Here is a 14,255-nt window from a genome sequence, read left to right on the forward strand (position 1 = left end):
TTCCGATTTCCATGTAAAATAGCCCTTTGAGTGACTAAAATATAACCCATAATATTTTTCCATTATGTAAACGCTCAAAATTTGAGAAAAATCAATTTTCCTCTCATGTCAAATGACCAAGAAGTCTGGAAAGACAGACTGAGTGGATGGATGGATGGCTGGCTGGCTGGCTGGATGGATGGATGGAGAGCTCACCTTGACTGGCGGTTCTTTGACATCACCTATGTCAAGCAACATGGATGCAGTGGGCTGTGTTGCAGGGAAATTATCAAATCACAAAGCAACTAAAACACCATACATCACATGGTTTCAAAAATTATTTGTTTATCCTGTTTGGATATTTTAACGTAATCAATATTGCCACGTTAGCTATTTAATTTAGCCCTAATAACATTGTCAGCACTGTTTATCAAGCTAGCTAGATAAGTAATCTTAGGTCATTTCAGTTTAAACTTTACAGGGTGAGGTCAGGGTACTTTTCATTAAATACAGCTCTGGAAAAAATTGAGAGAACACTGCAAAATTATTAGTTTATCTGGTTTTACTATTTATAGGAATGTGTTTGGGTAAATTACTTTTTATGTTTTATTTTATAAAATACTGACAATATTTCTCCCAAATTCAAAATAAAAATATAGTCAGTTAGAGCATTTATTTGCAGAAAATGACAACTGATCAACATTTTTAAAATATGCAGTGTTGTCAGACCTCAAATAATGCAAAGAAAATAAGTTCCTATTAATTTTTAAACTCAATATTAATGTTTTAACTTAGGAAGAGTTCAGAAATCAATATTCGGTGGAATAACCCTGATTTTCTATCACATCTTTCATGCATCTGGGCATGCTCTCCACCAGTCTTTCACATTGATGTTAGGTGACCCTATTCCACTCCTGGTGCAAAAATTCAAGCAGCTCGGATTTGTTTGATGGCTTGTGACCATCCATCTTCCTCTTGATCAAATTCCAAAGGTTTTCAATGGGGTTCAGGTCTGGAGATTGGGATTGCCATGACAGAGTCTTGATCTGGTGGTCCTCCAGCCACACCTTGATTGACCTGGCTGTGTGGCATGGAGCATTGTCCTGCTGGAAAAAACAATCCTCAGAGCTAGGGAACATTGTCAGAGTAGAAGGAAGCAAGTTTTCTTCCAGGACAACATTGTACGTGGCTTGATTCATGTGTACTTCATAAAGACAAATCTACCTGATTCCAGCCTTGCTGAAGCACCCCCAGCTCATCACCGATCCTCCACCAAATGTCACAGTGGGTGAAAGACACTGTGGCTTGTAGGCCTCTACAGGTCTCGCACCCATTGTGGAATTTGGTGGAGGATCGGTGATGATCTGGGGGTGCTTTAAAAAAATAAAAAAATGTTAGTTTTTTCTCCAGCAGGACAGTACTCCATGCCACGCAGCCAGGTCAGTCAAGGTGTGGCTGGAGGACCACCCCAATCTCCAAACCTGAACCCCATTAAAAACCACTGGAATGTGATCAAGAGGAAGATGGATGGTCACAATCCATCAAACAAAGCGGAGCTGTTTGACTTTTTGTGCCAGGAGTGGCATAAAGTCACCCAACATCAATGTGATAGACTGGTGGAGAACATGCCAAGACGCATGAAAGCTGTGATTGTAAATCAGGGTTATTCCACCAAATATTGAACTCTGAACTCTTCCTAAGTTAAAACATTAGTATTGTGTTGTTTAAAAATGAATATAAACTGATTTTCTTTGCATTATTGAGGTCTGACAACACTGCATATTTTTTGTTATTTTTCCAGTTGTTATTTTATGCAAATAAATGCTCAAAATGACTATATTTTTTCATTTGGAATTTGGGAGAAATGTTGTCAGTATTTTATAGAATAAAACAAAAATGTTAATTTTACCCAAACACACAACTATAAATAGTAAAACCAGAGAAACTAATAATTTTGCAGTGGTCTCTTAATTAATTTTTTTCCAGAGCTGTCTATACTTATTAGACATTGTTTATACATACATCTATCTATCTATCTCTCTGACTATCAATGACATCAAGAAAGCTGAATTCATTTTCCATTTGGTATGTCTGTGTATGTAATGACATGACAACTGTGTCAGAATTTAGGGTATCCCTTCCCCTGCTTTTGTCCCATGCTGGCTGAAGACCCAGCTACCCAGTTACTAGCTCAAACAGACACATATGAAAGCAGAAACATATAAGAATCTTTGCCTTAGATCGGTTATTCCCAAACTGGGGTACGGGTACGCGCAATGCCATCGGAATTATGCCAAATAAAAATGTGATTCACATTTTCAAACAGTCAGATTTTCCAAAGGGGCTATACATTTGGGTGATGTTTTTTCTCACCTGAGTAGCCTCGTTTCACTGACAAAATCAAATTAAACCATATAGTGTTCACCGAAATAACAAAACAATGTAAAATACAGGTAGCCTAGTCAAATAATTAACATCTAATCACATTAACTGTTACTCTCTCGTGGGAAACCTTCACTCTTGCGCAGATATGTAGAAATGAAACATGACCATTTGAAAAATAAGCTATACAGAGGTTTTTTGAGTTAAAAATGAATAAGACTTTTGAGTAGTAAGACATGTATAAAAGCATCAGATACCGTTAATAATAAGAAGGGGTTAGAAGTGTCTTATATGGCTGAGGCTGAGACAATGCTGGGGGAAAAGGACAAAAAAAACTATACAGACAATCACTTCATCAAACAACATTGTTTCACAACGCATCATTGACATGGCAGGAGATGTTTTGAAACAATTACTGCTTCGCATACAAGCAAGTGAATTCTATGCATTACAGCTGGATGAGTCAACAGAGGTGGTGGGCCTGGCACAGCTCCTGGTATATGTCTGTTACGTTTATGGGGGGTCAATTAAGGAATACACCCTCTTCTACAAACCACTGGAAACAATTATGGCAAAAAACAACATTTGAGAGTGTGCTGACCCTGGTGCTAAAGGGGGTATGCAGCTGGAGGTTGAATGCTTGAAGGGGTACGGGACTATAAAAAGTTTGGGAACCACTGCCTTAGATGAATAGCTGAAACAAATAATCTTTGTTGACACGCTGCAGTCAAATTTTGGCACCAGTAGACAAGCTACCTAACTATTTAAACCACGCCCTTTTGTTAACATGACTTCTGCAATATTGATTACAAGGCGGTGCTTATTTGAATTAGGGAAGAGAATAAGACATTACCATTGGTGTGTGTATTCAAATGTTGATGTATTCAAAAGTTGATGTAACTTTACAATCAAACTTTACCAATACTGAAGCAAAAGTCATTTTCATACTTTGATCATCTTACTTTGATCTGGTTTAATCAAAATATCACATTTCAAAAGAAAACATGATTTTGACTGTTCGGGACCTTTCATTTCTCATGGTTAGTGAAACACTGTAAGACGTTTCTGTAATTTCAACAGTAAAACACTAGAATGCACAGCAGAATACAGTAAATGTGTTTTACATAATTCATGATGGTGCATTGTGGGAAAATATTGTGTGTGGAGAAAAAGTACCTGTCTAATTAACATATTTTAAGATGTGCCTTTTAAGAGGCTATATTTGTTGTGCCCATGAGTGAGAATGTTTTACTACCACACAATACAGTAATATATTGTATTTTACATATTCCACAAGCCTTGTCCTGAAAATCTAAAGAAACCTACTGGCCAATTGCTGCCAGTAATTCAGAAGAAAGAACCATACTTAATTTTTGGAGCACTAAAAACCATTTGAACACTAAAGGGGTTATCATGAATTTGACAATTTACAGCGTACTCAGTGGCAAGTAAAATTCTGTATTTAATATTACAGTACACCTACTGTAATATAAATACTGTGAAAAAGGTTGACCTGTTTTGCATGTAATTCTAGCATTAATTTGTGTCACATATCAGTTTAGCAAACAATGTAAAAAGAATAATCCTTGAGTTAAATAAAGCAACATACCAGATGGTGTCTTTCCTTGAGTAAGGTAGCTCCAAAATGCAGGTGTTTCAGCCTAGCTCAGTGCTTTCTGTGTTGGAGTGGCAGCCAGAAAAAGCACAGAACGTAGGTATTGATAATCTTTTTTAGTTGCACCGTGATTGGCTCAGGGTTCTGTCACTCATGGGGACACGACTTCACCACAGAATTTACAGGAGAGCTAGGCAGGTCAAGATCCCCTTGGGTGCTGTCAAACAGTGGAAGTGGTCGTTTACAGTAGAAGTGCCCATCCAAAATGGCACAAGATCATTGGCCACAGATAAAATGACTTCAAATCATATTATACACTATATACTGTATACCAAAGTATGTGGACACCCCTTCAAATCAGTAGATTCGGCTATTTCAGCCACACACATTGCTGACAGGTGTGTAAATTCGAGCAAACAGCTATGCAATCTCCATAGACAAACATTGGCAGTATCATGGCCTTACTGAAGAGCTCAGTGACTTTCAACGTGGCACCGTCATAGGATGCCCACTTTCCAACAAATCAGTTTGTCAAATTTTTGCCCAGCTAGAGCAGCCCCAGTCAACTGTAAGTGCTGTTATTGTGAAGTGGAAACATCTAGGAGCAACAATGGCTAAGCCTTGAAGTGGTAGGCCACACAAGCTCACAGAGCTAGACCGCAGAGTGCTGAAGCGCATAGCGCATAAAAATCATCTGTCCTCGGTTGCAACACTCACTACCGAGTTCCAAACTGCCTCTGGAAGCAAGGTCAACACAATAACTGTTTGTCAGGAACTTCATGAAATTTGTTTCCAAGGCAGAGGAGCCGAACACAAGTCTAAGATCACCATGTGCAATGCCAAACGTTGACTAGAGTGGTGTAAAGCTAGCCGCCATTGGACTCAGTGGAGCAGTGGAAACATGTTCTCTGGAGTGATGAATCACGCTTCACAATCCAGCAGCTCGAATGACGAATCTGGATTTGCCAGATGCCAGGAAAACACTACTTGCGCCAATGCATAGTGCCAAATGTAAAGTTTGGTGGATGAGTAATAACGTTCTGGGGCTGTTTTTTATGGGTTGGGCTAGGCCCCTTAGTTCCAGTGAATGGAAATCTTAACATTACAGCATACATTTTACACAATTCTGTGCTTCCAACTTTGTGGCAACAATTTGGGACAGCATGACAATGCCCCATTGTGCACAATGCGAGGTCCATACAAGAGTGGGGTGTCAAGATCGGTGTGGAATAACTTGACTGACCTGCACAGAGCCCTGACCTCAACACCATCAAACGCCTTTGGGATGAATTGGAACGCTGACTGCGAGCCAGGCCTAATCGCCCAACATCAGTGCCCGACCTCACAAATGTTCTTGTGGCTGAATGGAAGCGATGTACTGATCATGTCAACATCATACTTTCAAAATCTTAGCTAGCAAGCAGTCATCATCCTGAATCATGTCATCAATCTACTGGCAAATCCATTCAATCCTTGTGATATGAAGAGAAGTTAGAGATAAAACATCTCGATGATCTTCCGTCATTGGACAAACATTACACAGAAAGTTGGAAATCGCAAATTAAACATTGAGTGATTTGGAAGGAAGCCGTGGCTAAATGTGAGCATCGCAAATCAATCACTATTTTGCTTTCCCTGCCTGCTAGGTATTTTCAGGTGTATTTCTGAGACCATGCATGAAGGAGATGACAGGCTACATACACCCTTAAAATGATAAAAACCTTCACAGCACCATGGACTAGAACAGGTTGAATGCATTGGCCATGATGTCAATCCAGCGTGACTTCAAATTCATCCAGAGAATGCCAAAATAATGCCAAAGTAATTGAGAATTTGTCCACAAGAAGGACCTTGGCTCCACCTTCCTGTTCAAGTGAGCACAGCTCAACAATGGTGAGTCAAAAAATATGTTTTCTATGCTGCTACATGTGTTATGTAATATGCCTGGGAGATTTGTATACTGCAAGCTGTGTCTCACCCTAAGAATTTGGTCCCTCTACCCCTCAGAACATAACCTACTGTTCTGACTTGGTAGTGCACATGACGCCTAGAGAAATGTCAACGTCGAATATTGTAAGAGCTTTCATTGCCTGCTTATGTGCCCCCGTTTAATTGGCCTACTGTTCTGCCTTGCCTTGGTGTACAGGCAGAATACTGTGAGAATGGCCCATGTTCTGAATTCTGTTGTGGTCCATTTCAAAAGGGCTGAAGGAATAGGCGTATAGGCTACGTCCGTCTCAGCTCACTCATGTCTTATTCGAAATTACGGCTTGCCATTTATCCACTCATCGTTCCCTTACGCCATAGTTTACATCTCCATTGTTAGAGTATATTGCTATTGCATTAGTATCTTATTCATAATTTTAGGCAATGTTAGATTGATGCCGTTAATTGCTTACTTTTTGTATTACAGTTAGCTCATGTGCTTTTCTCCACAAGGAGCATCTACTACAGTGCCCTCTGTAATTATTGGGATAATGAAGCTGTGTTTAAATGATTTTGGCACTATACACCAAGAGTTTGGATTTGAAATCAAATAATGACTATAGGGATAAAGTGCAGACTGTCAGCTTTAATTTGAGGGTATTTCCATCCATATGGGGTGAATGGTTTAGCAATTACAGCACTTATTGTACGTAGTCCCCCCATTTTAGGGGACCAAAAGAATTGTGACAACTTCACTTATATGTATATTAAAGTAGTAAAAAGTTAAGTATTTGGTCCCATATTTATGGCATGCAATGACTACATTAAGCTTGTTACTCTACACATGTTTTAATGTATTTGCTGTTTGTTTTGGTTGTGTTTCCGATGATTTTCTACACAATAAAAATGAATGGTAAATAATGTATTGTGTCATTTTGGAGTCATTTTTATTGTAAATAAGCATATAATTTGTTTCAAAACACTTCTATATTAATTTCGGATAATCCTGAATAATGACGAGTGAGAAAGTTACATACGGCAAATATCATACCCCCAAGACATGCTAACCTCTCACCATTACAATAACAGGGCAGGTTAGCATTTTTACATTTTTTGCGGTGAATGACATTTGTGCTTCTGTATCCTCTGGAATACAGAGTCAACAGTAGAAAAAAAGTGTCCCTGTCCCAATAATTACGGATGGCACTGTGTATAATGTTGTTGGGTCTGTAACCATGTTTGCCAGTGACAGTCTTCCCATGAATATTTTTTTGTTACAGAAAAAGTTCAGTAATAGTAATAGTAATAGTTCAGTAACAGTTCATAGTTCATAGGAGGGTTGTTTTGTTTGCTGTCTGTGCGGTATATTGTGGATCCCCTTGTATTTTCCTTCCTTTTTAGACCACATAATAAAATACTTCAAATTGTGGGCTGTCTCTCACTCTCGCTTTCTCTCGCTCTCCCTGTGGTGACTTAAAGAGAGGTAAAGATAAGGCCTCAACATCTTGCTGAATTTTTATGAACTAACATTGATCTGCATTTCTGCTGCTGTCCATTTTGAAAGTGCTGAACAAATCTCATTTGCTTGCACATACATAGAGCTAAGTGTTGATTTTTATTTATTTTATTTTACCTTTATTTAACTAGGCAAGTCAGTTTTAAGAACAAATTCTTATTTTCAATGACTGCCTAGTGGGTTAACTGCCTGTTCAGGGGCAGAACAACAGAGTTGAACCTTTGAACCAGCTCAGGGATTTGAACTTGTAACCTTTCAGTTACTAGTCCAACGCTCTAACCACTAGGCTACCCTGCCGCCGATGTTTGAACAAACATGAATTTACAGAACATAAATGTAATAATGTTTGTGCATGGTTCAAAATGTTTTACATTGTATTGTACATCACATATAATAATATTTTTGTGCATTTATTTTGTTTCCTGACAACTACATTTTCTAAAGACATGTTGTGCAAGTACTTTTTCCCAGCATTGACACTGGTGACCAGTGACCACCATTGAGAGACCCTCATTATTTCAGAGATCACCTCGTGCGTATTAATAATTTCCCTACTAGAGAAAACAGTGCAACGAACTCTATCTGCCTGTCGTGTCAGCCCTAGATCCTAATTACCAACACTGTAACACCTATAGAATCATGTCAGCTTAAACATAAATCCCTTATGCTAATAATGATGGCAGTCATGTCCTGGGAGGGCTTGCATCAGTCAATAAGTGTAAGGCAGGCAGGCAGGCAGACAGGCAGACAGACATAAGCATACGTGCACGACACACACAACACACACACACGCACGCACTCACACACACTGGACCTGGCGGCCTTGCTTTTAGAACTAGGCTTCAAGGACACAATAATCTTCCCCTCATGCATCACCTCACTCACTTGTCCTCCACCGACACACACAGGGAGATGCACACAATCATGCAAACAACATGCCCCAAGGTCCTAAATGATGGGGTTCACATAGAGATTAGTTATGAGTGGTTTCCAGTGCCTTTCTCCGGTGTCTTGAGGAATGTGCTGTATGCCAAACCAAGACAACAGAACTTATTTTATGTAATGCGAATACTCATCTAACCTCTCACCCTTACCCAATAGAGTAGGCTAAACATAATTTGAGTCAGCAAAGTAACTTACAACATGAGTAGCTATTTACCCTTGACCCCTCCTGTCCTGGTTGTCTCCTGGTCTGGTTCATCATTGCCAGACTGCTATTCAGCCCAATTCTGCTCTTTTAAAATAACTGGGGTTAAAAAATAGCATTTAAGTTTGCAGAACAAAAATGAACATAACATTTTTTTAATTGTTTCTTGTTTATGTTGACACACATTTGATGGAAGAGGAGAGCATGAAATGGATGGGCAAGCAGGGTTACAACGGTACCAAGGCCAGTGTTGTTGTGCTGTGCACAACAGTCCTACTGTAAATGGCAAAAAGTCCAGCATCCCACAGAAACAGAGAGACAGAGAGAGACATAGCGAGAGTGTCCTGACCTCACTCATGTCAGATTGAAATTAATTGGTATTTTGTGGCCAATACAAAACAACAGAGCAGGGCCTGGTTGGCAACGCAAAAATGTTGAGAACAAAAGCAACGTCTCCATCGCCCTTTCAGTCATGCTTAAAAAATGCTTGTTTGTGTGTGTGTGTGTGTGTGTGTGTGTGTGTGTGTGTGTGTGTGTGTGTGTGTGTGTGTGTGCGTGTGTGTGTGTGTGTGTGCGCACACGGTGGGGATAAGCCACTATCAAAATGATTTAAGGGTCTACACCCACACAGTCAGCCATAATTATATATATTTTTCATGTTCTCTCCAACATAGAAGTCTTGTTGAGGTGTCTTTGATTTTACAGTTTTGAAATGGAAAGCCGTCCACAGCAATCCATTTTGATACAATCATCATATTCAAAAAATACATAAATTAATTTGACAATTGCCTGACATTTTCCATTAATATTGTCATCAAAGGAATTACATATGATGACATTTTATTACAAAATACTAATCTAATTTGCATAATTTGCAAAGCCTGGTGCAGTTGTTTTAAAACACAAAGCAATCTCAAGTTAATTAGATTGGTTTTAACAGAATAAGATGACAACCTCTCAATTTATTCAAGGAATGAGCAATAATATGTGTTTGGCAAGCAGAGCAGTATAAAGGGTTTGCCATGAATGTGACAGCATCGTACAGACAGCTCAGTGTTGGGTAGAATTCGGTATTTTGTATTAATACTGTAATATCAATAAGGTATGAAAGCAAGCACTGTGTAATGACACACAGTACAATACCGCACAATTGACTGTATGAAACTGTAAAAACGTCAATGCTACCGTAATCGAATGAATAAATGAATGGATGAATGAAAGGATGAATGAAGTAAATTAATTTAGGGGGTTTTGTATTTCACAGTATTTTACAGTATTTCACAGTATTTTACTGTAATTACAAGGGATTGGTGTAAGCATGTTGGCTTCTAGATAAAGTGTTTACACATTACAGTATATTAATGAATATTGGATGATTTGACTAATATATCTTACATTTCTAAAGGCCTTAATAACAAAAGCTTCCAAACTAGAAGCAACAACAGGACAAAACAGACTGAATGGACATGGCAAAACGCACAACCATTAAAGGTTCGAGACAATCTATCCACCATAAATGCTATCTTAATGGTAAACTACAACCACATTAAGTTAAATTGGTGCAGCACTCACGGGTCCAACAAATATAGCCTCTTACAAAGCATGCTTCAAAATATGCTAATGAGACAGAAACAACAATACCATGCACCCACTAGATGTCAAAGGGTTTTTGGCACTCCAAAGATACGGTTTGGTATTGTATTCTGTGGGTTGGAATTACAGTACCATTCGAAATACAGCAATTTCCCAACAATGCACCATAATATACAGTATGCTGCAGTAAAATAATTTACAGTATGCTGCAGATAATACTTAAGATTACTGTATAAATTATATTTTTCCATCACAGTAATGTAATATCAAACTACTGGAGCGCAACAGTACAACGGAACACTGTCTCTCTCTTCTGAGCCTTCACCTTTGAATACTTAAGCAATACTGCCATGGCACATGCCCTCGATAAAATATACATACTGTACTACATGCATGCTTGTACTACACTCATGTGTGTGTTTGTGTGCGTGCATGCGTGTGCGTACGCATGTGTTGGAGCTTCACAGAAGCTCCAACACATGCGTACGCACACGCATGCACGCACACAAACACACACACACACACACCACACACACACTTGTTGCATGATTGGAAATGCACTGTGATATGTTTAACTTACTACTGCCATCTAGAGAACAAGAGATTTGCTTATTTGCGGCTCCTTATAATTATTTTAATATTAATGGTGGGGAATAAATTATTGTGCTAACAATAACAGTGACCCCCACAATTTTTTTGTAATTTTGTATTTGATATATTTTGATAATAGATCACCAAAAATAGAGTAACATATTGAATTACCCTATGGAATACTGTATGAAGTTTGTTTGACCATGAAAAGACAACGACACATTGTTATACTTACTACCTACAGTATATCCACATGTTATGAGAACAAAACCAATGACTCTTTCCCTGCCATGCTGGAGCAGTTTAGGTCCCTTTCCCTCTCTCTCTCCCTCTCCAATAAGCCACCTGGGTCCCAGAAGAGCAGAGAACCAGAGGAGCAGAGCTCGCACAGATGGAGCTTCAAATACAGCTCATTGTGGGGACACACCAAATAATAAACACCATCTTAGCTCTGTCCTGCGGGGGTGGACGAGAGGGGGGAAGTGAGGGGGAGTGGAAGTGAGGGAGTGGATGGATCGGCCGCAGACACACACTGAGGCACATAGACACACGGACACACAGAAACAGACGCACCCAGCGCAAGCACACATACAGACAGGCACACACACATACACACCCTGGGCGTTAGAGACCCTGCTGATTGACTTAAGAGAAGAGGAGTGATGCCGGGGGCTGAGAGGAGCAGGTTGCTGGAGTGATATCCTGGTAGGCAGGTTGCTCAGTGACCTCAGGGGGCAGTGTTTGTGTGTGTGTGTGTGTGTGTGTGTGTGTGTGTGTGTGTGTGTGTGTGTGTGTGTGTGTGTGTGTGTGTGTGTGTGTGTGTGTGTGTGTGTGTGTGTGTGTGTGTTTGTGTGTGTGTGTGTGTGTGTGTGTGTGTGTTTACTGGGTCGAGACCAGAAGAGCAGATAGAAGAGGAGTGGAGCGTATAGCCTCTGGACACCTAACTTATGAGTAATGACCACTGAGTTGAGATTAAGCACTACTGATTGGCTTAGCTGGAGGTGTCAGCATCAGCACTGACAGTAAGTCAACCAACCAACCAACACTCCCCAGACCACAACCCTCTACACTGTTAAACCATGCAACATGTGACATGTTTATAACCTAAACGTCAGTATTTAAAACATTAGGCATTTAGATTTGCCAGTAAGTGTTCTCATCTTAAACACAGGTGTTTAGAATGCAAGATTAAACATGATAGTCCGTTTAGTGATTAGAATTTGATGTGAATTTACATGCCTTTTATTCAGATCGGTGTTAGGAATGTCTTTCACCTTACATACATTTCAGCACAACTGAACAGGACATTTGATTCAAGAAATCTTTCAGTCGTGTGGTGTTGTTAGTCGACTGTGTTGAGTTCATTTCAGTTAACTCTGAGTGAAAAAGAAGCGTGAGGGGCCTCATATTTCCCAGCATGCTTTGTTGCAGGTTTCCTCATGCACATTGACTGATTAATTGATCGTATACTATACAAAGATAATTAACTTACCGGGTTTGGACCTCTTTTTACCAGTTTAGATGGTTTAGGTATTCTTGTTTGTTCAGTTCTTCACCCTATCGGACATTCAAGGTGCAGATTGTAGGTTATAAAATATTGAAATGGTTGAATATGCTCCACCTGGCTGGATTCCGATAGGAATTATTAATAATTTTACAAACCAGCATATTATGAATTGCAGGTCTGATGTGGCTAATGAGCTAGGTTTTTCAGACCACAGTGACGAGTAACGCTGGGCCATAACTTAAGGCCTTATGACATGTATAATATGTGGTCATAAAAGTCGATTTATTTGGATGTTCCAAAAAATTTAATTATCAAATCAATTTGGTTAAAATTTAAACTAATCATATCAAAATTAAACAAGAAAAAAACAAAATAATGCATTCAATCAAAGAACAGATGGAAATAATGAGTTAACCAATTAGTTAATGTGGTCAAGAAAGATTTCTTATTAATTGCAACACATTTGTTTCGATAGTCACTTAAAGTTTTCATGGTTAGAATCAACTGAAACCATCATGCAGGCCTCTATCACTAACAAACACAGTCATGGGTGGTCATTTACCACGTACACTCGAAAGACATGCTTGGAAATATGCAAATACATCTTTACACCTACAGTGTTTAGTGTTTAAAACCTAAACGCCTTGTGCTGAATAAATATGTTAATGTGTTTAAAAAGTGCTACAGCAAGTAAAAAATTTTCTGGTGTTTACAATCTTAACAATGTGACACATTTTCATTGAAATTCTAAATGCTTTCCCGTGTTTATAAAGGGTTACAGTGTTAAGTTGTGTTCAGAAACTAAACACTTGGTTTTACAGTGTGCAACCCTTTAACCCCTCCAACACAACGCACGTAATATAACACCTTTAACTGGAAGGATATGAACTATGAGACAGGTTAAAACTTGAAATTATTTGAAATGACAACACAAAATCATCAGTATAACATAATTTATATTTCCGAAAATACCAGGTAGTTACTCAGGAAGTACATGGTAAAAACATAATGGCACAGTAATAACCTACATGATCTACTTGTTTCTTTCTTTAGGAACAATTAAGTATTACCTGTCACATTATGCTGGCTTGTGAAGTAATGTGTAATTCCTATTGAAATCCAGTCTAAGTGGGAATATCTAACCTTCAGAATGTTTTATTATCCGCAACCTGCATTGAGATTGTCTGCCAGGGTTTGCCCCCGGGGCCAATGTATAGTACGGTTTAATGTGTTATTTGTTCATTTTCTCCAGTTAGGAGGCATCCCCTGTCTCTATCTCTCACACACAAATGCGTGCGCACACGCACACACACACACCATGTCCAACTCATACTGACAGACCTCCTTCATGGAGCTGCCTTTCAGAGGGTGTGGCAGACGGCCAATTCCTACGCACGCAAACACACAGACACGCAAACACACACACACACACAGACACGCAAACACACACGCAAACACACACACACACACAGGGCTCTTCACTAGCAACGAGGCTAGCTGTCTGGTTGAGATCTAAATAGGTAATTATCTGACTTGTGTGAGCCGGAGAGAGGCAGGAAGGCCCACGTGACCAGCCTTAAACTAAACCCTCCTCTCGGCACAGGAATATTAATTGCCTTTCCAAGTCAACAGCCGTTTTGAGAGTATAACATTTGTCCATACCCATTTTACCCTCAACAAGCCGCAATATTTTCTAGCAAAGTTAATTTTGGATAGATACTTACTGCAGTCTACTTGTTGTAGAGAACACAGTCAGTAATGCCTAACTGAAATGCACAATTCACTGTCTGTGTCTCTTTGGAGGTTATGTGTTTGCAGTACTTGGAATTTTGCCATTCTGAGAGAGAAAGAGAAAGAGCGAGTTAAAGAGAGCTAAAGAAAGAGAAATAGAGAGAAATATATAGAAAAGAGAAAGAAAGCTCATTTTATTAGTTTTTTCCAAAATTGTAGATTTTTTTCAACCAATCAAATCAGTTAATAATAAAGTTCTAATATTATG

This window comes from Oncorhynchus clarkii, chromosome 22 (assembly GCF_045791955.1).
Source record: "Oncorhynchus clarkii lewisi isolate Uvic-CL-2024 chromosome 22, UVic_Ocla_1.0, whole genome shotgun sequence".
Classification (NCBI taxonomy): Eukaryota; Metazoa; Chordata; class Actinopteri; order Salmoniformes; family Salmonidae; genus Oncorhynchus; species Oncorhynchus clarkii.